This window comes from Hevea brasiliensis, chromosome 12, assembly GCF_030052815.1.
Source record: "Hevea brasiliensis isolate MT/VB/25A 57/8 chromosome 12, ASM3005281v1, whole genome shotgun sequence".
Classification (NCBI taxonomy): Eukaryota; Viridiplantae; Streptophyta; class Magnoliopsida; order Malpighiales; family Euphorbiaceae; genus Hevea; species Hevea brasiliensis.
Window position 1 is genome coordinate 56,700,708 of NC_079504.1, and position 25,254 is coordinate 56,725,961.

Consider the following 25,254-nt stretch of genomic DNA (forward strand, 5'->3'; position numbering starts at 1 on the left):
CGGGAGATCTCTCTCTTTCGCTTCCGGCTCTCCTTGGAGGCTTCGCCGCTTGCCATACCTGCACAAAGAAGAGGTCAGTGAGATCGCTAAGGTCCAAAGATCTGAGATATAGAAAAATACCGATGCCGAGGTCAGAGAGCTGAAGCCTGCGATCTTCGCCAGTGATCAATTCCATGGTCCAGTGATGCAGTTTGGCAGTCACTGTATCCAAACAAGAGAACTTCTCTCGCTTTGATCTTTCGGCTCCATCACCATCGCCTTCCTCCTATTTAAGGTGATGCGCTTGAAGTCGGGCCACAGTGCGAGGGAAACCCTCAAAGCCGTTTGGGATTTTACTTCTCTGGATAAAGAAGCGGTTCTTCCAATTCTTCAGGGAGGAGGGTAGATCGGTAAAAAGTCCACAATGTGGCTTCTCCTGGAAGAACCAATACTCATCATCCTTTCGATGAGTCAGCCTATGCAGTTCGGCGAATACCTTAGCTGTAGGACGGAGTCCCTTAGCTCGGCAGAGGCCTCGGAAGGCTACTAGGATCCGCCACGAGTTCCGGTGAACTTGGGCGATGCACACTTGGTGATATTTTAAAACTTCCTTGAAGAAGTCGTCCAAAGGGAACCGTAGACCGGCCTTTAATTGTTCTTCGTAGACCATGATCATGTCGTTCTCCTCGAAGAAGTGATCAGCACGAAGATCGCCGTGACACTTAATCAACTCATAGGAATCAGGCCGAATGTTATACTCTTGGCTGAACGACTGCAGATCGATTTCTTGAAGGACTGATGGCAGCTCGTCCATGGGAAGATTCTCTCTCCCTGAAGAAGGTACATGCCTTGATGGTGCTGCATGCCCCAGAGCTGGAATAGAAACCCTAGAAGGTTCAGGTCGCATGCTTGGTCCGACCACCTCCAGTTCATTAGATGACCACGAGATCTGAACGGAAGGGGGGCTTGCCGCTCTCTGACCCTCGGCGCCGCTCATTTTCAAAGGAAACAAGGAATTTAAACTAAAAGAAGGATCAAAACCCTTACCGGAGTCTGATCGGTGTCGGAAGAACTTGAGAAAACGAGAGAATTTTGAAGTTGTTCGCGAGAAACTGAAAATGACATAAGGGAGCAACTGGCTAACCCCTCCCCTATTTATACTCGTCCAAGCATTTAATGCTCATGATGTTCTAGGCGGTGCATCGGTTAGTGGGACTCGCTAGCTTTTCTGACACGTCTCACGAATATTCCAGAAATTCCATAAGGAGAGACCGGCTAGTTAGAGATCGGCTAATTAAGGCAAATGTTTAGAAGTGCGGATCGGATAAGGGCTGTTCAGTTGGGAACTAGATCGGATAAACACACCAGAGATCGGAGAATAATCAATGCAATAATAATAAAGTGATAACTGACAAATAAATTTTATTTTCAAAAAGTCAAATTACATCATTTGGGCAATCTCAAGAGATCGGATTACATTAAAGGTCTGATTACATCATTTGGGCGATCTCTAGAGATCGGATTACATTAAAGGTCTGATTACATCATAAGGGCGATCTTTAGAAATCGGTGGAACATCCTATCTAAAAGGCCTATGTCAAAGCCTAGTCTCGTGGCTGAGTCAAAAGATGTGTTTGACCAGGAGATCGGCTGTTGACATCGGATAGATGTACAGCTTAGATGGGGGGACTATGACTCTCATGAGAACAAGAGAGGTCGTCATCAAAGTTACCGCTCGAAATCGAGCCGCTGTCGGAACACCCAGTGTGGTGAGAAGTCACCCAGATGTCGGAACACCCAGATGAACGCCAAGGAGCAGTCACCGGTGTTAAGGGGAATATTAGCAGTCTTCTCGCCCGAAATCGGTTCGCCGATTATGTCGGACGAACGACCCGAGATCGACACGATCGAGGTCTTCGATCCAGATCGGTTAATTAGTCCCGTTCTCTCACTGTCATCAGATAGGGTCATCATGATTCTTCGATCACTGGGATCGTAAACTTTCAGACGAGGGATAAAGAGGACCATCAAGAAAGGATCAAAAGTGGCCACCATGGCCGGAATTGTTGCCGGGGCAGCTAGAACAAGAAAAGTGAGAAGGAAGGAGGAGAAAGTCAAATGAGGAAGGGCTTCCCGGTTGAAGGTATATATAAGGAAAATTTGAGCATTTATTGCTAAGCAGAAAACGAAGCAGATGCCTCAGAAATTGAGGGAATAAATGCTTTGACTGAGCCGAACCATAAAGAGGAAAAGACCGGAGCAGGAGAGATCGGAAGAGAGGAGCCCGTTATGAGAGATCGGAAAAGGATCATGTTGAAAAGATCGGAAGGGAGGGGAGGTCGGAAGACAAAGAGAATAAGACAACTTCTACTGACTATCATCATAATCAGGGCCGAGGTAGTTAAAGCGTCGCAGACGAAATCTCCACCGCACGCCCCAGAATCGCCCGCATTTCTGAATACTGAAACTCTCCATTTTCAATTCGTTCATTATCCTGTGACACTCTCACTTTCTGTCTTTGTTATCTTTATTTCCACTCCCATTGTCCAAGCTCAACTTCATTCATACTCGGTTAAAATTTTGATCGGACTGCATTTTAGTAAGTTATTCTTCATTTCAAGGTGAACCTTAGTCTTCAAGTTACCAGCCCGCGGCTCCATTACGTTCTGTGATCCCGTAGTTAGTTCAATAGATTCGACTCCCTACAGGTGAGTGCTCATATTGCCGTTTTATTAAGTGCTCGTTCTTATTTTACGTATTTCCTTTGTTCTTTATATATATATAATTTTCTCCAAGTTTATATTGCGCTAAAGAACACAAAGAAGGTTATTCTCGAGTTTACTTCCTTGTTGACCAGTCCATTCTTTTTTGTTAATCTTTGTTATTCCTGAATGTAAGTCTTCTAGTCCCGAGTAGCGTATAAGTGGTTGGATAAATTATAGGTAACTGTATCTTAAGGGTCTCTTTAAAATAATGAAAGGTCTGAATAATAAGTTGGGAAAATAGTAAGGCCGAATCACTAGAATAACACAAAAGACAATTGGGTAAGACGTCACAAGGCAGAGTAAAACCGAACCTTAAGATAAATAAATGGGATAGATCGGGTATCAAAAGGTACTGGTAAGGCGATCACATAGGAAGGTCAGAAAATCCAGTTTGGTATCCCCTGACTAGTCACAAGGTACCAATGAGTTAAAAGAAGCCTTATTCCGAGCCCCGGCATCTTTGAATGCCAGAACCCTTAGTTCTAGGCTTTTGTGACGAGTAGCTGTAATCAAATTTCGAGAGATCGGAAAAGTCCTTATCCGACTCCTATTAAAATAAAAGAGATCGGAGGAGAGTTCTTATCCGATTCTCAATCTAAAATTTTAATAAATATTTAAAAGGAGATCGGAGGAGAGTTCTTATCCGGTTCTCAATCTAAATTTTAATAAATATTTAAAAGGAAATCGGAGGAGAGTTCTTATCCGGTTCTCAATCTAAAATTTTAATAAATGTTTAAAGGAGATCAGAGGAGAGTTCTTATCCGGTTCTCCATCTAAAATTTTAAAAAAATGTTTAAAAGAGATCGGAGGAGAGTTCTTATCCGGTTCTCAATCCAAAAATTTAAATAAATATTTAAAAAGAGATCGGAGGAGATTTCTTATTTGATTCTCAATCAAAATTTTTTAATCTAAAAGAGATCGGAGGAGAGTTCTTATCCGATTCTCAATCAAGATCTTTAATGAATATATGAAAGAGGTCGGAGGAGAGTTCTTATCCGATTCTCAAACCGAATTATTTATACGCACAATAATCCCTAAAATAAAAACAATACGCAACAGCTACTCCCTAAGGTTGTCTCATTTACTTATGTATCAGAGTAATCCGGATTAGTGAAAGATCAAATATTCCTTTTGTCAAAAGGATTAACATTTCCATACAAACCCTCCTAACTATCAATTCTAATTTATAAAGAACGTAAAGTTAAATCTGCTTACCCTCATTGAGGGACGAGGTGGGGTGTCTAACACCTTCCCCACCCGTTTATGGACCCCGAATCTAGAATCTCTGCTTTTGAAGTGGTTTCATTTTAATTTACTTTCACAAATGGTTTTCTTTAATTTCCCTCAAAATTAAAGTGGCGACCGCAAAACCCTTGCAACAGCTTGGCGACTCCACTGGGGAGAGTTTTGGACTTAACCCCGGTCTAGAGGTCCAAAAGTAGATTTAATTTTGCGATCAAATCATAGTTAGGTGGGCTCACTCCGCAAAATTTTATACGTTAATTATTGTTATTCCTGCTAACTGTTTTGCTTGTCTTGCTTGTTTTACTTCCTACAGCGCTCTTCGTCTAAAAGAAAAAAAAAAGAGAAAATTTCCCCTTGTATTGGGAAGAGGTAGAGATGTCCCTTCATACACTGAACACTCACATGATGTCCTCACACACTTCAGCCCTATACTCGGGCTTTCTTACCCTTTTAAGAAGTAGGAGGGAGTCATGTAGCGGTACCCGTGGGTTTTACCCCATTAGTATCCATGAAGGCTTCTGCTCAAATTGAAACTCGTTCTATTCACTGTGATACCCATGGAATTTTCCCGACAGTATCATGGGGGATAGAATAGGGCTCTACTGTTTACAGTAGGGGCAATTTGGGAACCTGTGGCTTTTAGAAAATTAGACCTTGAGCTAAACTATCACGATAGCTGGAAGCCTTAGCAAGCTACCTTATAAGATAGAACTATCCAATTAGGTAGCACCTAGCCGGTACTAGGACTCTCCTTTATTTTAGGACAAAAGGGGCACACTTACTCTTACCCTATTCTGTTTATTTTATTTTGTTCTTATTTCTAAGGGTAATCTTGAATCATACTGTTAAGAAAACCTACACATTTTTCTACTTTGATAAATGTGTAGGTGTCACTCTGCCAACAGTATAATTCAAGATTACCTGAATTTATCCCGCTAACAAGTTTTTCCTGCAGGCATCACCAAAATAAGGTCTGTAAAAGGATAAGCATCATTTTTAACATGGCATCCTCGAGTCAGTCGGCAGAAGAAGTTCTTAAATCAAGACAGAATGCTAAACCATGGCCCAAAAATAGTTTAGTGCCCCTACAAAGTGATACCAGCTCATTTCCTCCATTGGACCTAAGCAGGATTGAGGTCATAATGAACAGTCTCGAGGGTCTGGCCAATGGTTGGAAGTCATTTCCTGATCAGGTCAAAGCACAATTTGAGAAGAAATATAGGAGGATTGCAACCTTGATGCGAGTTAAAGTTCAAGTCCCGGCACTAAAGGCCATATTGCCAGTTTGGAACCCTAAGTTTGGAGTGTTCTCTTTCAACGACATCGATACTGCTCCTACTATGGAAGAATATCAAGCATTGCTAGAATCGAATTTACCTACTCCTCGAGCATAGGCAGACCTAGAAACGGTTCGCACATATGTTGGGAATTCCACCAGAAGAAGCAAAGGCTAGGGAAACTGTCAAAGGGAACACGCATGGATGGTATTGGACTTATCTCAAGAAGGGGTTGGATCAATGCATCCAAGATGAACAGTGGGATCAAGCTTCACTGATGCTCGCTTTAGCAATTTACGGCTTGATCTTGTTCCCTGGACCTCCCGGAATCATAACCTGCGGCGTTGTGGAAATATTTTGGGCAGTAGAGAAACAGAAGGTCAATCCAGTACCGGCAATTCTTGTCGAGACTTTCTTATCCCTTACTTATTGCAGACAACAAGGTAAGGGATCCATTAAATGTTGTTCTCAGTTGTTGCACCTCTGGATCATTAGTCATATGTGTCCTGTAGAGACGAAGGGATTAACTTGGTATCTTAACCAACCTCTCATCGAGAAAATGACCCGATTGGTAATCAGCCCGAAGGATGAGCCCTAGTGGCAAGAACGGATTTTGAGCTTCAATAGCCATAACTATTGTTGGAAGAAATTGTGGACGTTAAGTCAATCCATTTTGATCAGCACAGGGAATAATCAATCAGTATCCCTAATCGGAGTGACTGGATACACAAGTTACACTCCGGCCTTAGTAATGAGACAATTCGGCTCAACACAATTCAGAATCAATACAGAAGAATACCACCAAGGTCATTTCTACCATGAGCTCAAGGAAGAGGAAGGGTTGAAAATAGCTCGCAAATCTTGGGAAAACATCACTCTGATGGAAAGGTCGTGTAACACCCTCCCTGTAGCAACTCCGTACATTCTACTGTTCCGGTGGCCAGTGTCGGTCCGGACAGCTAGAACGTCCGAAAAAATATTTAAACTAAAGTGAGGAACCATAATTAACTCAAATATTAATAAGAAAATTTTAGTAAAAATTTTAGAAATAAAATACAACTAAGTCAAATGAGCCGGTGCCCAAGCGATGGGTAAACTAGTAGGAAGTTACGGTTCTCGCAACTAGTAGCCCTAAACCTAGGGGAAAATTCATAAAATAATTTTGGGGACTCCAGAGAAGGGTCATTGAGGTTCCTATGGCATTAGAATGCAAAGAAAATATTTAGAAAAATTTTTCAATCGGTACAGACAATTTTGGTCTGTTAAGCCAAACGGAGGGCATTTTGGTCATTTCGCCTTCAGAGGTGATTTTTGGCCTACATGTCCAGTTAAGTAAATAATTATTATAACATAAAATGTGAATAAATATTGCTAAAAATTGAATTGAAAATGAGTAGAGAAAAGAAGAAAAGAAAATGAAGGAAAATACTTAATTATGACATCATATGATGTCTTTAAAAGAGCTCCACCAATCAACATCTAACAAGCACCTTTAAATCAATTAAAAAGCACAAAAAAGAGTTAAAAATTGAAAAAAATTTCTGCTCATCTCCTTCAATTTCCGGCAGCCTCTCTTCCCTCACTATCTCCATTAAAACTTCCTCTTTTTCTTGCTAAAACCTCACCCTTTACACCATAAAACCTAATCCTCACTTCACTAAAATTTATCCTCACACCCTAAATCATATTTAGACAGCCATTAGAGGGAGAAATCTTGAAGATTGATAAGCTTAAGTGGGAGCTTTAACAAGGTTAGTGTCCAATACTTTCCTCTCTCTTTAAATTCATGACTAGAAAGTTTAAATTCATGACTAGAAAGTTGATTTAACTTGAAATTTATAAGAAATTCAAATGAAAACCTTTGATGTACTCACTTTATATTTTTGGCAGCCATGGATTTATTAGAGTTTTGATGATTTCTTTGGATTAAATGAGTATATAAGCTGCCCTTGATATGAACTTAATATTTAGCACATTGAATTGTAGGTTAATGGAAAAGTAGGGAAATTGAAAATTTAGGGTTTTGAGCAAATTGGAGTTTAGCTCCTATAATGGTGTAGGAACATTTTAATGGTCAATTAGTGACAATTTGGGTATTGGTAAACAAGAATTGAAGTGTGTTTAGTGATAGGATTTAGGATTAGTGTAGCTGCCTAGTGAGAGCAGCAGGTGTGGCTGTGAGTCCAGCCTGTTTGGACAGCCATAACTTTGGTTGTGTAGATTCAATTGGTGTTTGGCCAATTGAACATGAAACTAGACACATAATGGCACAATTTTGGTGAAGAAACCATGCCCAAAAGACCAAAGCAAGTGGACCAAAAACTTTGACCCAATCCGAATGTCCTGCAACCAGATTCTGCAGAATGACCAAATGAACAGTGATTGTTCATTTGGCCATAACTCATTGTATAATGGCCCAATTGACCTAAAATGTTTACAGAAACAAGTTAAGATATAGACCAACAACTTTCATGAAGAAACCTACCCCAAATTATTTCCAAAACTTATTCAACAAGGCGATTTGATCCACTGCTCATCGCATAGATATGGTCGATTCAAATTTTTCAATCCGCCAGTTGTGGTTTTGGACCATAACTTGAGCTACAAAACTCCAAATGGAGTGATTCGAAAAAAGAAATTCAACTAGACAAAATAAGGAACAACTTTCATGTTTATCATTTTCTCAAATTCCCACTGCAACAGTAACTAATGGAACAGTAAATTTATGGTATAAAAACTGAAAATTTTGCTCCATTAGTGTTAAGCTTAGATATTGTATTGGTGATTAATGCCAACAAGTTTTGAATGCAAAATGTGGTATGTTGGGAGTGTTAAAACCAATGTACCTATTTTCTATGCAAAAGTCAATATTTTTGTTGACTAATGAAGTGAATAGTAACACCAAAGCTTGAAATTCAAAAATTGCAAAATTCAAAAGTATCAAATGCCCTAGTATACCTAACAAGATTGGTTTGGATAGTTTGGCATGCCAATAGGGTTCGATTAGCGATCGCACATGGCATTATGCCATTCTGTGATTTCATGGCTTTTAGCCATTCTGACATTGTGTTGATATTTGGCCTTGTGCCTATTGTCATTACAGCTTATTAGCTGTTCTGTTGCACACCGGGAGATGCATATGTGACCGATGGTGTGACGGCCCGAGGTACTAGATACCCAGTGCCAGTTTACCCGTTTATCCAGTCCAATCGTCCAGTATAGGTTACTTGGGCAACCAAAAGAATGAAAGTGGATAAATTTAACGAAATAATGAATATAACAAGTACAAATCAAGTAAGACATCGATACATTCAATGCATATTTATTTCTGTTATTTCCTTTTATTTTATTATTGGTACCACTAAGCATTATTGCTTAGCGCGTTGCTTTTGCCACGCGTAGGTTCTGGAGATACTGACCGAGAGCCCAGTAGACCACAGACTGGGTGAGACCTCCTGCAGCTCTGCATAGTGTCCGTGTCACCTCACCATCTTCAGTGCATTGGTAGGACACTAGGTTTCATTTTGGTATTTTGTAACTAACTTTTATTTTTTTTTTGTGTAATTAAAACTTATGTAATGTATTTTGATGTTCATGTAAATAATGAAAATTGTGTTTGTGAATGGAAAAGTGAATATTTATTTATGACTTTTACATGATTATTACATGAGATGAATGATTGAGAAATGGAAATGTTGTTGAAAAACATATTGAGATTTTGATATTGGAGTTTGGGATTGATTGGAAATGATTATTGGAAGTGTTTTTCACAGGTTCCGAAGAATTGTTTTCTCCATTTTTAACCGGTGTTCTACCTGATTTTCTATAAAATTTTCGGAACCTCAAATAAATTATAATTTTAATAAATGACTTAAATGAATTATATTTCACAAATTGTATTCAAAACTATGATAAAAATAAAATAAGGAAGAATAAAAATGATTGAGATAAAATAGAGTATTCCGGTACACTGTGTGACATATCTTACTCGGATATACTGTAGATGGGTAAGGGGTGTCACAGGTCGCCCAAAGGCCCGAGTGCCACAGGCGATTATCTTAAATGGAGGGCTGACAGGGATCAAGAACACTTGGCTGGAGATCCAACAAAATTCGAAGACAGCGACCCTCGCCAAAACGTCCTATCAGAAGAAGCTAATAATCATCTGGCTGACTCACTACAGAAGGCAAACACCGAGAACTCGCAACTGAAAGAACAAATAAAACAGTTGGAGGATCAACAGCATAACCTTAAAAGAAAAGTGAGAAGACTCAGGGAAGAGGCAAGGGCCGAAAAGATGGGCTTCGAAGAGCAAGAGGCACGGTGGCAAAAGGAAAAAAGCTCTCTCCAAGCTCTGGTAAAAGAAGTAGAAGTACAGAATAGTAAGCTTCAAGAAAAAATGAAATACCAAGAGATACTCGTAGAAGAGTATAAACAAGAAAACAAAAAGAATAAGCTCGAATTGAAGGAACAGGCACTACTCATCAATGATATTCTGAAAGAATGTGCTAAGGAAAGAAAGGAAAAAGAAAGACAAGCCGCTCTCTATCAAGAGCTGAAAGAGAATGTTGACCAGCTGGAGAGAACGATAGCACAGGGAAAACAAGAACTCCTACCTGAATCCGAGTATGCTCTGAAAGCGTTCGACCCTGCCAAACAAGAAGAAAGGTTATACGAGTATCTCAGAAAATGTCATCTCATTATAAAGAACCTCCTTGAGCTTAGGCCAATGTAAAGAATGCTGTGTACAAATTATTCAATTAATAGAATGATGTTTGGGCCATTGTTTAGCAAAATGATGAATGAATAGTATAACTCCCGTAGGAACCCCCTCGCTAGGGTTATGCGAAAAATTGGATGTGCCATATGGATAGGTATCATAGATGCGCATTCAATCCAGTCATTCACAGTCAGACTATCGAATGATGCCATGATAAAATTGATATAATCATCCTTCTGCAGATTTCATTTCGGCTCCCAAACGCCACTGTATCCTTTATCTGAACTAGGACCTTTAGTTTTTTTACGAAATTCAAAATTCACTAAAAGCTTTTTTTATTTATCTTCCTACAGAAAATCAACATTGGTTCAAATAAAGCAAGTCTGACCAAGCACACGGTTCAACCCAAGCGAGTGTACTTAACAAGATCCCGAACAAAGAAGATAATGGAGGATCAGGAACAAGTACAAAACTTACAAGGGCAAGTATCCGAGTTGAAAGACCAGGTCTCAGAACTCATGAGACTAATGAGGGAGATGTCCCAAAATAAACTAGCTTCAGAACCTAACCTACCACTACCTCCTCCACCACCTACAACAATGGATCTTCATCAGGCTTCAACCTCCTTCACCTTTCAGTCACCTATCCCGGATCCGACAATCACTGTCAACCCGGCTACCATAAATAATGACCTACCTTTCTCCCATTACCCAATCGTCTCAAATGCGACCCATACCCTTCAATACTAATTCCTCCAGTTCACTCCGCCCCTCATCTCCCAACTAGGGAAGCATTTCATGCAGTAGGAGGAGAAAGCAAGACCAGGGAAAACGAGAAGCTGTCTGCTCTGGAGGAAAGATTGAGAGCAATAGAGGGGCTGAACATGTATGGTTCAGTCAATGTGGCGTCACTTAGATTGGTGCCAGATGTGGTGGTGCCACCCAAATTCAAAGTCCCAGATTTCGACAAGTACACCGGGAACTCAGATCCTCGCATTCACCTGGCAACCTACATTGCCAAAATGTCTGCCTTGACAGAAGATGACAAACTTCTCGTCCACTTCTTTCATGAGAGCCTCTCCGGAGCAGCCCTGAGATGGTGCATACAGTTGGACAAGAGCAAACTGCGCTCCTGGAAAGATTTAGCTAATGCCTTCTTGAAGCAATATAAATTTAACTATTATGTGGCCCCTACAAGGAGGGACCTCCAAAACCTGGTGCAGACCGACAATGAACTATGCTCCCTGTTCATCGAGACATTAAAGGCTCCTTACTTCAATTTGATGATTGGAAACACTTCCAACAGCTTCTCGGATATTATTCAAGCTGGCGAGATGATAGAAGCTAATCTAAGGATGGGATGACTGCAGGAGTTGACTGAGAATCCTACAAAGAAAGCTGCCAATTTTGGCAAAAAGGAGGGTGATGTGCATTTCATTACCCGGCAGAACAATTATTCCCCACTTCCCCAAAATAACTACCGGCCATATCCTCCCCCTCATGGCCAAACCATTGCAAACGTTTCACCTCCTTTCCCAAATTATCCACACCCACGCCCACAGTATCCTCCACCTACAAATTACCAACCCAGACCGCCTCCTCCACCTACCCAACCCAGCCACCTCAAAATAACCCGAGACCACCAAGAAATCCTGATCCACCCCTTCCCCTCCCACTCAACGAAATATACCGATACCTCGTCGGTATAAATTAGATAGTACTGGTCCCCCTTGACCCAATTCAGCCACCGTACCCCAGGTGGTATGATGCCACTGCCCGTTGTGAATATCATGGAGGGGCACAAGGGCATTCAACAGATAACTGCGGGGCACTCAGGGGGAGAGTGCATGCCTTAATCAGGAACGGGTGGTTAAAGATTGAGGGAAATGGTTCCCTCCCCAATGTTACCTCAAACCCATTGCCTAATCATAATACGGGCAATGGTGTAAACATGATAGAATCAGACGGAGAGAGGTCGACACCAGAGGTAGACGAGCTGATTCCTCACTCTGAGGAAATTTTTGCCATGGCGATGAGGGAAGGTTACCTAAGCCCTCAGGTATCAGGATTAGAAAAGGTACGGGATGTCCTTACCATGGAGGGGCAGCTGATCATGAGCTGCGAAACTGTGAGGGATTCCGGCAAGAGGTCCAGAACTTGCTGTCCCTCAAAATTTTAAGATGCCAAAGGAGATCGAAAGTGGAGGGCGAAGTAAATACCACCAGGTTTGGCCAGAATACCTCAACCCCCAATCCTAGATTAACCTTCTCTGCCCCCAATGCCCCAACGCCACCACCGCTAGTAATAGTCATCCGAACCCAGCCTCAGCTCCCAGTCACAAATGCTCATGTTGTGCCTTGGAACTACAATTTCCAAGTCTTTACTCAAGAAGCATCTAGTAGTACATCAACTCCTAACCTCGCCTATACTCCACCCTCGACACCCCCTAAACCGTGCTTCGCCCCCCACGAACATTTCAAAATGACTTATGCCGGACCTAATAGCAATACAACTCCCAAAACTAATCCTCAGCCCGATGCTGCCATAAAATCTTCCCTACCCAAGCAAGAAGTCGAGTTTATAACTAGAAGTGGGAGGTGCTATGGGAATGAGGAAAAAGAAAAGAAGAAGGGGAAAGTAAAAATGGGAGAACCGCGAGAAAATACAAAAGTGGAGGTCGAGAAGGCAGAGGGAGAAGAACTTACCGAACCTAAAGAAGAGGAGGAGTTGTTGCTTCAAATAATGAAGCAAAGTGAGTATGATGTGGTGGAACAGTTGAGGAAGACATCTGCTCGAATTTCATTGTTATTGCTGATTCTGAGCTCTGAAGTGCACTGTCAAGCCCTGCAGAAAATTCTGGATCAGGCCTTTGTGAACCCTGACATCACATCGGGGCAGTTTGAGAAGATAGTGGGATAAATCTAGGCATCCAGTTTTGTCACCTTTTCTGAAAAAGAGATAGACCCTGCAGGCTTAATGCACACTAAAGCCCTACATGTGACAGTGAAATGCAAAGGTTGTATAGTGGCCAAGGTCCTTATTGATAATGGATCAGCCCTCAATGTACTGCCTAGTGCCACCTTGGCTAGGCTGCCAGTTGACCAATTGTGACACCCCTTACCGACACGGTGTGTGGTGTAAGTTATATGCCCTCTTTGTCTGTGAGAGCACTCTATTTTATCGATTTTCATTCTGATCCTTATTTTATATTATCAAAAACTTTTTTGAAGATTTTTTTATTTTATTCATATGGCAATAGAAGGTACATTTAAAAAATTTAAGTTAGTTATATACTATTTTGCAACTCTCTCTATCTTTTTTTTTTTATTTTTTTTTGTTTTTTTTCATCTTTTAATTATATAATTTTCTTTTTTTAGTCTTTTATTTCTTGTTTTTAAACAATACCCTATTGGCATGCCAAACTATCAAATCGCACACATATGTCAATCATTCCTATTGATCACAATTCACACAATGTATTCATTATACCATTGTGTCAAAAAAATTCTCTCTCTCTAAATAATGAGGTATTGATCACAATTCTAAGCAATGGTTCACATGTACCATTATTCAAAAAACATTTTCTTTATGAATTCCATTTGTGATGGGCATATATGCCCCTACTATATATTCACATCAATTAGGTGACTTATTTTTTCATTTTTATAAATTCACATTACTAGTCAACAAAAAATTTGACTTTTTTTTAATAAATAAATATATTAATTTATTATACACCACAGATCCCTTTTTTTGTTTTTTTTTTTTTTGCTAGTTTATTGCAATTGCAAGTTAGTCCTGTCCCCATTTCATTTTTCTTTTTTTTTTTTTTTTTTTTTTTTGTATTCATTTCATTTTTCATATTAATAAAAAACTTTGCATATTGAATAAACAAATATACATTAATACTCTAATACTACATTTTTTATTCAAAAAACAAACTTTTTGGTTTTTTTTTCTCACTTTAGGGTCATTAGTTTTGGCAAATTTTTTTTTTTTTTTTTTTGTTATTCATTTCTATTCAACAAAAAAAAAAAATGTTTGCTTTGCATATGCACATTTTTTACACTTTGCACTTGCAACATTTTCATTTTATTTTTCATTTAAAACTTGTTAGCATTAACATAGCAATTAATTTTAAAGAAAAAAAGAAAAAAAAATTTAATTTTGCTAACTCAAATTTTATTATTCCATTGATTTTGGATTTTGAATTTGATGAAAAATGATAAACATAAAACTTAAATTTCCTTTTTGAAATCACTCCATTTGAGTTTTGTAGCAAGTTATGGCCAAAATGTTATAGCCATCCAAACATTCTTGCTCAAATGTCCAATTGGCAACACACCAATGACTAACACACAACAAGTTATGTATGGTAATTGGACTGAATTTTTTTCTGGCTTTCTTAACTTAAAATGATGCTTTAAAAGGATTAAAGGGAGAGAGAGAAAGGATAGCACTAACCTCACTTTAACCTCTTGTAGGGTAGATTTCTTCAAGCTAAAAACTTCACTTTCCTTCTTTTCTAGGCTGCCAAAGCTTTTTTTAGTAATATTTATTCATATTTTATGTCATATTAATTATTTACTCAATGACCAAAATGCCCTCAGTTTGCTTTTAACGCAAAAAATTTGTCTGTGATATTGAAAAATTTTTCTAAATATTTTCTTGGCATTCTAATGCCATAGGAACCTCAATGACCTTTCTCCTGGAGTCCAAAATTATTCCTCTAGTTACCCATCGCTTGGGCACGCTCATTTTGACTTGGTTGTATTTTATTTCTAAAATTTTTCCTAAATTTTTCTTATTAATATTTGAGTTAATTATGGTTCTTTACCTTAGTTTAAATATTTTTGTGTTACACCAATCAAATATACGTCAGAGTGCTATGGTGGTAAGAGCCTTTGACGGTACAAGAAGAGAAGTGCTGGGAGACATTGACTTGCCACTCCAAATTGGCGCGTGCACCTTCAACGTCACATTCCAAGTGATGAACATTGAACCGGCCTACACTATGTTGCTGGGGAGGCCGTGGATCCATTCAGCAAATGCCGTTCCTTCAACTTTGCATCAGAAGATAAAGTACATCATGGACGGCAAAATCATCACGGTGAGAGGGGAAGAAGCCATATTGGTCACCAAGCCATAATCACTTCCTTATGTGGAAGCAGTTGAGGAGTCGTTGGAAAGCTCCTTCCAGGCCCTCGAACTACAAGGAAACGTTTCAAGAAATGAAGGGGCTATGGCTATGGTAGCCAAAGTGATGTCGAGGAATGGGTATGAAGAGGGCAAAGGCCTAGGCGCCGCGCTACAAGGGATTGTTGAACCTATACCGGCTATCCAGAAGGTGGGCCGTTGTGGTTTGGGTTATGAGGAAGATGCCCTCATGGATGGGCGATTCTGGTTGAGGAACAAACTTCAGGATCAGAGATTCGATCAGAAAGTTGGGAGAATGAAGGAAGTCTAGAGGATCACTGAAGTCTTCACTAAACCGGTCATTGAAAATCTGGCAGATGTGGAAGAATCACCTGGTGAACCATCCATCGATGTCATCAACCTTGATTCCTTGTATGAGGCTCTGGTCTCCCCAATGGCTGAAGGGCAAGAACTGACAATCGACAAAGAGGACATCCTCAGATTTAATTTCGAGTAAAGTACCTTTGGTTATCTACACTTGATCATTTTGTCCATGGTGGCAAGTGTAACATTGTAAATGGACCCTTTTCTTATGTCATTGATCTTAATGAATTAGTAGCGCATTTTATATCCGATTCTCTTTTTCTTTCCAATTCTCTTTGAATTCCATCCTTATAATATATTCTATTTTCGTTCATTCAAGACCATTCATCAATTAACACCTAATAATTCAATAGACTCAGAAATTCCTCTGGTTAATTTTGAAATTCCCATAACTGCCATTACTTCAAGTGATTCTGAGGTGGAGCTCACAGAAGAAAGAGATGAAAGGGATGAACCTTCCCTAGTGCCTTGTGGAGACGAAACGCGCACCATAAACTTAGGCACGGAAGAAGTGAAAAGGGAACTTAAGGTTGTGGAGAGTGAAGAATTGGGAGATATAATCAGTTTGCTCAAAGAATTCCTGGACGTGTTTTCATGGAGCTATGATGACATGATTGGTTTGGACCCCCAGATAGTGACGCACAAAATTTCCCTAATTCCGGGGACAATCCTGATGAAGCAGAAGTTAAGAAGAATGAATCCTGACACACTGCTCAAAGTTAGGGATGAGGTCAAGAAACAGTATGATGCTGGGTTCCTGGAAGTAGTCAAATATCCCCAATGGATAGCTAACGTTGTCCCGGTAACGAAGAAGGATGGGAGAGTCAGGGTATGCATTGACTACAGGGATCTTAATAAAGTGAGCTTGAAAGATGATTTCCCACTCCCTCACATTGATGTGTTAGTAGACAATGCTGCGGAATTGGGTAGGTGTTCGTGTATCGATGGGGCGTCGGGATACAATCAAATCCCAATGGACGAGGGAGACAAGGAGAAAACTGCCTTTATCACCCAATGGGGGGTATTTTGCTATCGAGTCATGCCTTTCGGGTTAAAGAATGCTGGTACCACCTACCAACGCGCTATGGTCACATTATTCCATGACATGATGCATAAAGAAGTGGAGGTATATGTGGATGGTATGATCATCAAATCCAGGGGAGAAGAGAGCCATGTGCAGGTGATGAGGAAAGTATTTGAGAGACTCAGGAAATATCAACTGAAACTGAACCCTGCCAAATGCATATTCGGAGCTAGATCTGGGAAATTGTTGGGATTCATAGTGAGTGAGAAGGGAATTGAAGTTGATCCAGACAAAGTTCGAGCCATTCAAGAGATGCCATCCCCAAAAACAGAAAGGGAGGTGCGCAGTTTCTTGGGGAAGTTGAACTACATATCAAGGTTTATTTCCAATTTCACCGCTAAAGCTGAGCCTATTTTTAGACTACTCCGAAAGAACAACACCACCCAATGGGATTCGGTTTGTCAAGAGGCTTTCGAGAAAATCAAGCAGTACCTGTCCAACCCACCAGTATTGGTTCAGCCGGTGGCAGGAAGGCCTCTAATCCTGTATATGGCAGTTCAACAAAGCTCAATGGGATGTGTTTTGGGGCAACATGATGATACCGGCCGGAAAGAAAGGGCTATTTATTACCTGAGCAAGAAATTCAATGATTGTGAATCAAGGTACTCTTTCCTAGAAAAAACTTACTGCGCATTAGCCTGGACAACGAATCGTCTCAAACACTACATGTTGAATCACAAGACATGGCTCATCTCCAGGATGGATCCTATTAAGTACGTATTCGAAAGCCCATTCGTGCCAGGAAGAATAGCCAAATGCCAGGTCATACTATCCCAATATGACATTGTCTATATGACCCGGAAAGCGGTGAAAGGTAGCATGATCGCTGATCTCCTAGCAGAAAACCCTATCTAGGATTATGAAGCTCTGGATTTTGAGTTCCCTGATGAGCATATTAACGAAGTAGACTGCGGAGAAGAAGAGCCAGCTGATGTATGGGAAATGTATTTCGACGGAGCTGTCAATTTGTCTGGTAATGGAATCGGAGTTGTATTGGTATCCCCGGATGGGAAACACTTTCCGATAGCTATCAAGTTGAGATTTGACTGCACCAACAACGTCGCAGAATATGAAGCTTGTGTAATGGGTCTACAAGCTGCTATCGAAATGAAGGTCAGGAAGTTGGAGGTATATGGAGACTCAGCCCTGATCATTTATCAAGTCAAAGGAGAATGGCAAACCAAGGATCCTAAGCTAATCCCATATCAGAAGTACTTACTGGAGCTGATTAAAAAGTTCGAAGAAATCTCTTTCACTCACCTTAGTCGAGACAAGAATCAATTTGCAGACGCCTTAGCCACCTTGGCTGTTATGGCTCAAATGGAAGAAAGGCAGACGACTCAAGTATTAAAGATTAAAGCAAGGAGTGAGCTGGCTTACTGCTTCATGATCGAAGAGGAACCTGATGGTAAACCTTGGTACCATGACATCTTGATCTACATCAGAACCAAAGAATTCCCCTCAGGGGCGAGCAAAAATGAAAAGAGGATGATTCGGAGATTAGCATTGGGATACTTCCCCAGTGGGGAAATTCTATACAAAAGGAGCTCCAACGGTGAATTGTTGAGATGTGTGGATGCAAAAAAGGCAAAGAGAATCCTTTTCGAGACTCATGAGGGAAACTGTGCAACCCATGCCAATGGGCATATGATGGCTAAGCAAATCATGCGACGGGGATATTTTTGGACTACCATGGAAAAGGATTGCGTCGAGTATTTCCGGAAGTGCCATAAGTGTCAAATCTACGCGGATCCGATAAATGTTCCACCTCACCAATTGTTCAATCTCGTTTCACCATGGCCTTTCGCAATGTGGGGCATCGATGTGATTGGTCCCATCAACCCTAAGGCATCCAATGGGCACAGGTTTATCCTAGTAGCAATCGACTATTTTTCTAAATGTGTTGAAGCGACATCATATGTCCATATTACACAAAACACATTTCTCAAATTCCTCAGAAATAATATCATCTGCCAACATGGCCTCCCCAATGGAATCGTCACTAACAATGCCAAGAATTTGAATGGTCCAAAGATCCAAAGGCTATGTGATCAATACAGGATTCGACATCTCAATTCCTCCCCATACCGTCCCCAGATGAATGGAGCGGTGGAAGCTGCAAATAAAAATATCAAAAGAATAATTCGGAAAATGACGATCACTTATAGGGATTGGCATGATATGCTCCCCTACGCCCTCACGCATACCGGACTTCCGTAAGGACCTCAACTGGTGCAACTCCTTACTTGCTGGTTTATGGGATGGAGGCTGTATTACCTATTGAAGTTGAAATTCCTTCTCTAAGGATTCTAAAGGAATCGGGGATTAATGAGTCGGAATGGATTAAGCCAAGGTTGGACCAATTAAACTTGCTGGATGAGAAGAGGTTAGCAGCAGCATGTCATGGGCAGTTATACCAGAGAAGAATGGCTAGGGCATTTGACAAAAGTGTTCGCCCTCGCAAATTTCAACCCGGGGACCTAGTTCTGAAGAAAGTTCTCCCGAATCAAAATAATCCCCGGGGTAAATGGTCACCAACCTATGAGGGGCCCTATGTGGTTAAAAAGGCATTTTCTGGTGGGGCCTTGATCTTAACCCACATGGACGGTGAAGAATTTCCAAGACCTGTGAATGCTGACACTGTCAAGAGATACTATGCCTAAAAAAAAAAAAAAAAAAAAGAGTAGGGGTGAAACCCCGAAGGGGCGCTCCTAGTAAAATGTGTGAAAGAAGGCAAAAACCCTCGAAGGGCGCTTTCTGTAAAATGAGTGAAGGATGAAAACCCGAAAGGGCGTCCTGAAAAAAAGAAAAAAAAAGAAAAAAAAAAGAAAAAAAAGAAAAAAAGAGCTAGGGGTGAAAACCCGAAAGGGCATCCCAAGAACCAAAAAGGAGAAAAAAGGAACGGGGCATGAAACCGAGGATGGAAATAAACCGTCATGGCATGAGGCTTCAGAGTACTTGAAATAATGGCAGTTAAGAGACTTCAAAGCTAACTACAAGGAATATGTGAGATCTATCCCTGTACCCTTTTTCTTTGAAACTGTACCTTTTATTTCTTAAAACCATAATAAAGTCATACTTTATTTGTGTTTATCTCTTTGCTTTTAACTTCCCTCTACTCACTCTTTAATATTATCCTTCCTCAATCTCTTTATCTAATGCGCTATTAATCATTTAAAATTTTGCCATAAGATTAGGATTTGAAATTGATAACCTCACGTACTTTACTATGAGATTTGCAGGGAATGGCAAAAAAAAAAAAAACTAGAGGTGAAAACCTGGAAGGGCGCTTCTAGTCAAATGGACAAAAGGAAAGTGAAAACCTGTAAGGGTGCTTTTCGCAAAATAAGAAGAAAGTCAAGAGCAGAAAAGGGGCATCCGAAGAAAGGAGGTCATAGGTCAAGTCTTGTAACTCGTCCTCCATCAATCATTGGCCTTCGGGATCCTGTTAAGTACACTTCATCGGGGAAGAACTTCTCGTGTCGGGATTAGACTTGCTTTGTAAGTTGATTTTAATTTTCAACACTTTAAATTTCCTGTTATCAACCTCTGGTTCCTTGATCTAAGTTGATTTTAATTTTCCTGCATTTTAAATTTCCTGTTATCAACCTCTGGTTCCTTGATCTAAGTTGATTTTAATTTCCTGCATTTTAAATTTCCTGTTATCAACCTCTGGTTCCTTGATCTAAGTTGATTTTAATTTTCAGCATTTAAATTTCCTGTTATCAACCTCTGGTTCCTTGATCTAAGTTGATTTTATTTTTCAGCACTTTAAATTTCCTGTTATCAACTTCTGGTTCCTTGATCTAAGTTGATTTTAAATTCCTGCATTTTAAATTTCCTGTTATCAACCTCTGGTTCCTTGATCTAAGTTGATTTTAATTTTCAGCACTTTAAATTTCCTGTTATCAACCTCTGGTTCCTTGATCTAAGTTGATTTTAATTTCCTGCATTTTAAATTTCCTGTTATCAACCTCTAGATCCTTGATCTAAGTTGATTTTAATTTCCTGCATTTTAAATTTCCTGTTATCAACCTCTGGTTCCTTGATCTAAGTTGATTTTAATTTTCAGCACTTTAAATTTCCTGTTATCAACCTTTGGTTCCTTGATCTAAGTTGATTTTGATTTCCTGCATTTTAAATTTCCTGTTATCAATCTCTGGTTCCTTGATCTAAGTTGATTTTAATTTTCAGCATTTAAATTTCCTGTTATCAACCTCTGGTTTCTTGATCTAAGTTGATTTTAATTTTCCTACATTTTAAATTTCTTATTATCAACCTCTGGATCCTTGATCTAAGTTGATTTTAATTTTCAGCATTTAAATTTTCTGTTATCAACCTCTGGTTCCTCGATCCTAGTTGATTTTAATTTTCTAGCATTTTAACTCCTGTTACCAATCTCTAGGTCAATAACTTAAGTAGGCTTTAGTTTCCTAACCTTGAACACCTAATCGCCCAAAATATGGGTTTAAATCTTTACATAATCCCTACACGAAAATTTTTCCAGAAGGAATTATGTAAAGAGGGGCAGCTGTCGACACCATATTTTGGCCGATCCCCAAAATCAATAAATTTCGAAACTGATCCCCAGCACTAAGTCTCCTTTTGCCAGCCAATTACATTTCTGATCTCTCTTTACCGAACAATCACATTTCCGATCTCTCCTCAAAAGAAATCAAATCAATACTAAGTCCCCATGTCATTTAAAGCCTTGTCGATCTCTCAAACCAATTGTCAAATCTCCTGAATAGTCAATTACATTCCCGATCTCTCTTGTCAGATGAAACTGAACCAGCACTAGATCTTCATTTTAAAAGTTTAGGAATAATCAAGTTAAGGTTCCAATCCGGTTTAATGGCGATCCCGATCTTAAGTGCTCAAGCCAAATTTCCAATTTTAATCAACTCCCGTTTAGCGTTGGTTCCCTGCCGATCTCATGCTTATTGTGTTTTCTGACCTCTTACACTTAGATTGATAATCACCTTTAGTTGTTTTAATATGCTCAGACAATCAAGTGCATAAGTAATTTAGAGATTTTCCGATCACATCCATTCACTGAACAAAAAGGGAATTTCATTTCATATTAAAGTTTGTACAAGTCATTCGGCTGGAGGATCACCCCCAGCCTGATCTACATTTTGCTCGTTTCCTCTCTCACCCTCAGCCTCCTCCTCGCTATCCTCACCCTCGTCCTGGGGAGCCAGATCTACCATCCAAGAGAAGTCCTCCTCGGGGTACCGCTTCTTGAGCTCGGCCAGGAGATCCCTGTGAGCATTCACATAAGCGCCGGCCTCCCTTGTCACTATCTCTTCTTCTTTCGCTTTGAGCTCCTCAGTGAGGTGAGCAACTTCATCGGCCCGGAGCGCCTGAACTTCTTCAAGGACACGAGTTCGCTCGGCCAGAACATGAGCTTGCTCGGCTAGCTTATCTTCGTAGAACTTCATCCGCCCCTCAATTTCAGATATGTAGTTCTGAGCGGATGAGAGTTGGGATCGGAGGGAAGCCACTTCATGACCCATCTTCTCAACCTCCTTACCCAGGCGGTGGGCCTTCTCCCAGATGATGTGCTGATTCACCAAGCACTCCACGTTCAGGCTCATGGATTGAGTTAGGATGTCATCAAGATTGTCCGAGGACAACCTGTCCCGATCCTCTCGAAGGCAGATAGAAGCCCCCAGAACCTTAGCCAAACCCGGATTCTCCCGAACAGTTCGGTTCTTCTCCAGGGAATGGATCAGCACCTGAGCATCGCGGGAGAGGGTCCTTGGGGTAGGTTGGGAAGGACCCCCTTCCGTACTCGAAGCGACTGGAGGAGGTGGAGGTGGCTCTTCTTAGCGAGGAGGAGATCGGATCACTTCTACCTCGGGGATTGGCTGTCCCGAAGGTTGAGATGAGCCTCCTTGTATTTCCCTGGGGTCATGGCTGGGTGTCTGCAGGGCTTCAGCTCGCTTCATCTCACGTACCTGCCGGGAGATCTCTCTCTTTCGCTTCCGGCTCTCCTTGGAGGCTTTGCCGCTTGCCATACCTGCACAAAGAAGAGGTCAGTGAGATCGCTAAGGTCCAAAGATCTGAGATATAGAAAAATACCGATGCCGAGGTCAGAGAGCTGAAGCCCGCAATCTTCGCCAGTGATCAATTCCATGGTCTAGTGATGCAGTTCGGCAGTCACTGCGTCCAAACAAGAGAACTTCTCTCTGCCCGCCTGATCTTTCAGCTTCATCACCATCAGGCCTTCCTCCCTATTTAAGGTGATGCGCTTAGGAAGTACGGGGCCCTGGTTCAGCCAGCTACGACGGAAACCCTCAAAGCCATTCGGGATTTTACTCCTCAGGATAAAGAAGCGGTTCTTCCAATTCTTCAGGGAGGGGGGCAGATCGGTAAAGAGCCCACAATGTGGCTTCGCCTGGAAGAACCAATACTCGTCATCCTTTCGACGAGTCAGCCTATGTAGTTCGGCGAATACCTTAGCTGTAGGACGGAGTCCCTTAGCTCGGCAGAGGCCTCGGAAGGCTACTAGGATCCGCCACGAGTTCGGGTGAACTTGGGCGATGCACACTTGGTGATATTTTAAAACTTCCTTGAGGAAGTCGTCCAAAGGGAACCGTAGACCGGCCTTTAATTGTTCTTTGTAGATCATGATCATGTCGTTCTCCTCGAAGAAGTGATCAGCAAGAAGATCGCCGTGACACTTAATCAACTCGTAGGAATCAGGCCGAATGTTATACTCTTGACTGAATGACTGCAGATCGGTTTCTTGAAGGACTGATGGCAGCTCGTCCATGGGAAGATTCTCTCTCCCTGAAGAAGGTACATGCCTTGATGGTGCTGCTTGCCCTAGAGCTGGAATAGAAACCCTAAAAGGTTCAGGTCGCACGCTTGGTCTGACCACCTCTACTTCATCAGATGACCACGAGATCTGAATGGAAGGGGGGCTTGCCGCTCTCTGACCCTCGGCGCCGCTCATTTTCAAAGGAAACAAGGAATTTAAACTAAAAGAAGGATCAAAACCCTTACCGGAGTCTGATCAGTGTCGGAAGAACTTGAGAAAACGAGAGAATTTTGAAGTTGTTCTCGAGAAACTGAAAATGACATAAGGGAGCAACTGGCTAACCCCTCCCCTATTTATACTCGTCCGAGCATCTAATGCTCACGATGTTCCAGGCGGTGCATCGGTTAGCGAGACTCGCCAGCTTTTCTGACACGTCTCACGAATATTCTAGAAATTCCATAAGGAGAGACCGGCTAGTTAGAGATCGGCTAATTAAGGCGAATGTTTGGAAGTGCAGATCGGATAAGGGCTGTTCAGTTGGGAACTAGATCGGATAAACACACCAGAGATCAGAGAATAATCAATACAATAATAATAAAGTGATAACTGACAAATAAATTTTATTTCCAAAAAGTCAAATTACATCATTTGGGCGATCTCATGAGATCGGATTACATTAAAGGTCTGATTACATCATTTGGGTGATCTCTAGAGATCGGATTACATTAAAGGTCTGATTACATCATAAGGGCGATCTTTAGAAATCGGTGGAACATCCTATCTAAAAGGCCTATGTCAAAGCCTAGTCTCGTGGCTGAGTCAAAAGATGTGTTTGACCAGGAGACCGGCTGTTGACATCGGATAGATGTACAGCTTAGATGGGGGGACTATGACTCTCATGAGAACGAGAGAGGTCGTCATCAAAGTTACCACTCGAAACCGAGCCGCTGTCGGAACACCCAGTGTGGTGAGAAGCCAGGTGAATGCCAAGGAGTAGTCACCGGTGTTAAGGGGAATATTAGCAGTCTTCTCGCCCGAAATCAGTTCCCCGATTATGTCGGACGAACGACTCGAGATCGACACGATCGAGGTCCTCGATCTAGATCGGTTAATTAGTCCGGTTCTCTCACTGTCATCAGATAGGGTCATCATGATTCTTCGATCACCGGGATGGTAAACTTTCAGATGAGGGATAAAGAGGACCATCGAGAAAGGATCAAAAGTGGCCACCATGGCCGAAATTGTTGCCGGGGCAGCTAGAACAAGAAAAGTGAGAAGGAAGGAGGAGAAAGTCAAATGAGGAAGGCCTTCCCGATTGAAGGTATATATAAGGAAAATTTGAACATTTATTGTGAAGTAGAAAACGAAGCGGATGCCTCAGAAATTGAGGGAATAAATGCTTTGACTGAGCTGAACCAGAAAGAGGAAAAGACCGGAGCAGGAGAGATCGGAAGAGAGGATCCCGTTATGAGAGATCGGAAAAGGATCATGTTGAAAAGATTGGAAGGGAGGGGAGGTCGGAAGACAAAGAGAATAAGACAATTTCTGCTGACTATCGTCATAATCAGGGCTGAGGTAGTTAAAGCGTCGCAGACGAAATCTCCACCGCACGCCCCAGAATCGCCCACATTACTGACATACGCCAAAGTACGTCATGACAGCGCTGTACATCCTAATCTCCACTGTTGATCTTACTTGTAAGGACGAGCTCGGAGCCCTCGGATCAAAGAAGAAGACGACAAGATCAGCGCCTTTCACACCTAGCCCTCGGATCGCTCTTAACAAGAAAATTTTGGGCCGTCAGATTAGAAGAGAGAAATGACAAATATTCCGGAAGGGATCTCAGCCGTCCGTTCTGATTCTCTTTAATTCTCGAGCCTCAGATCATGTCCTTTA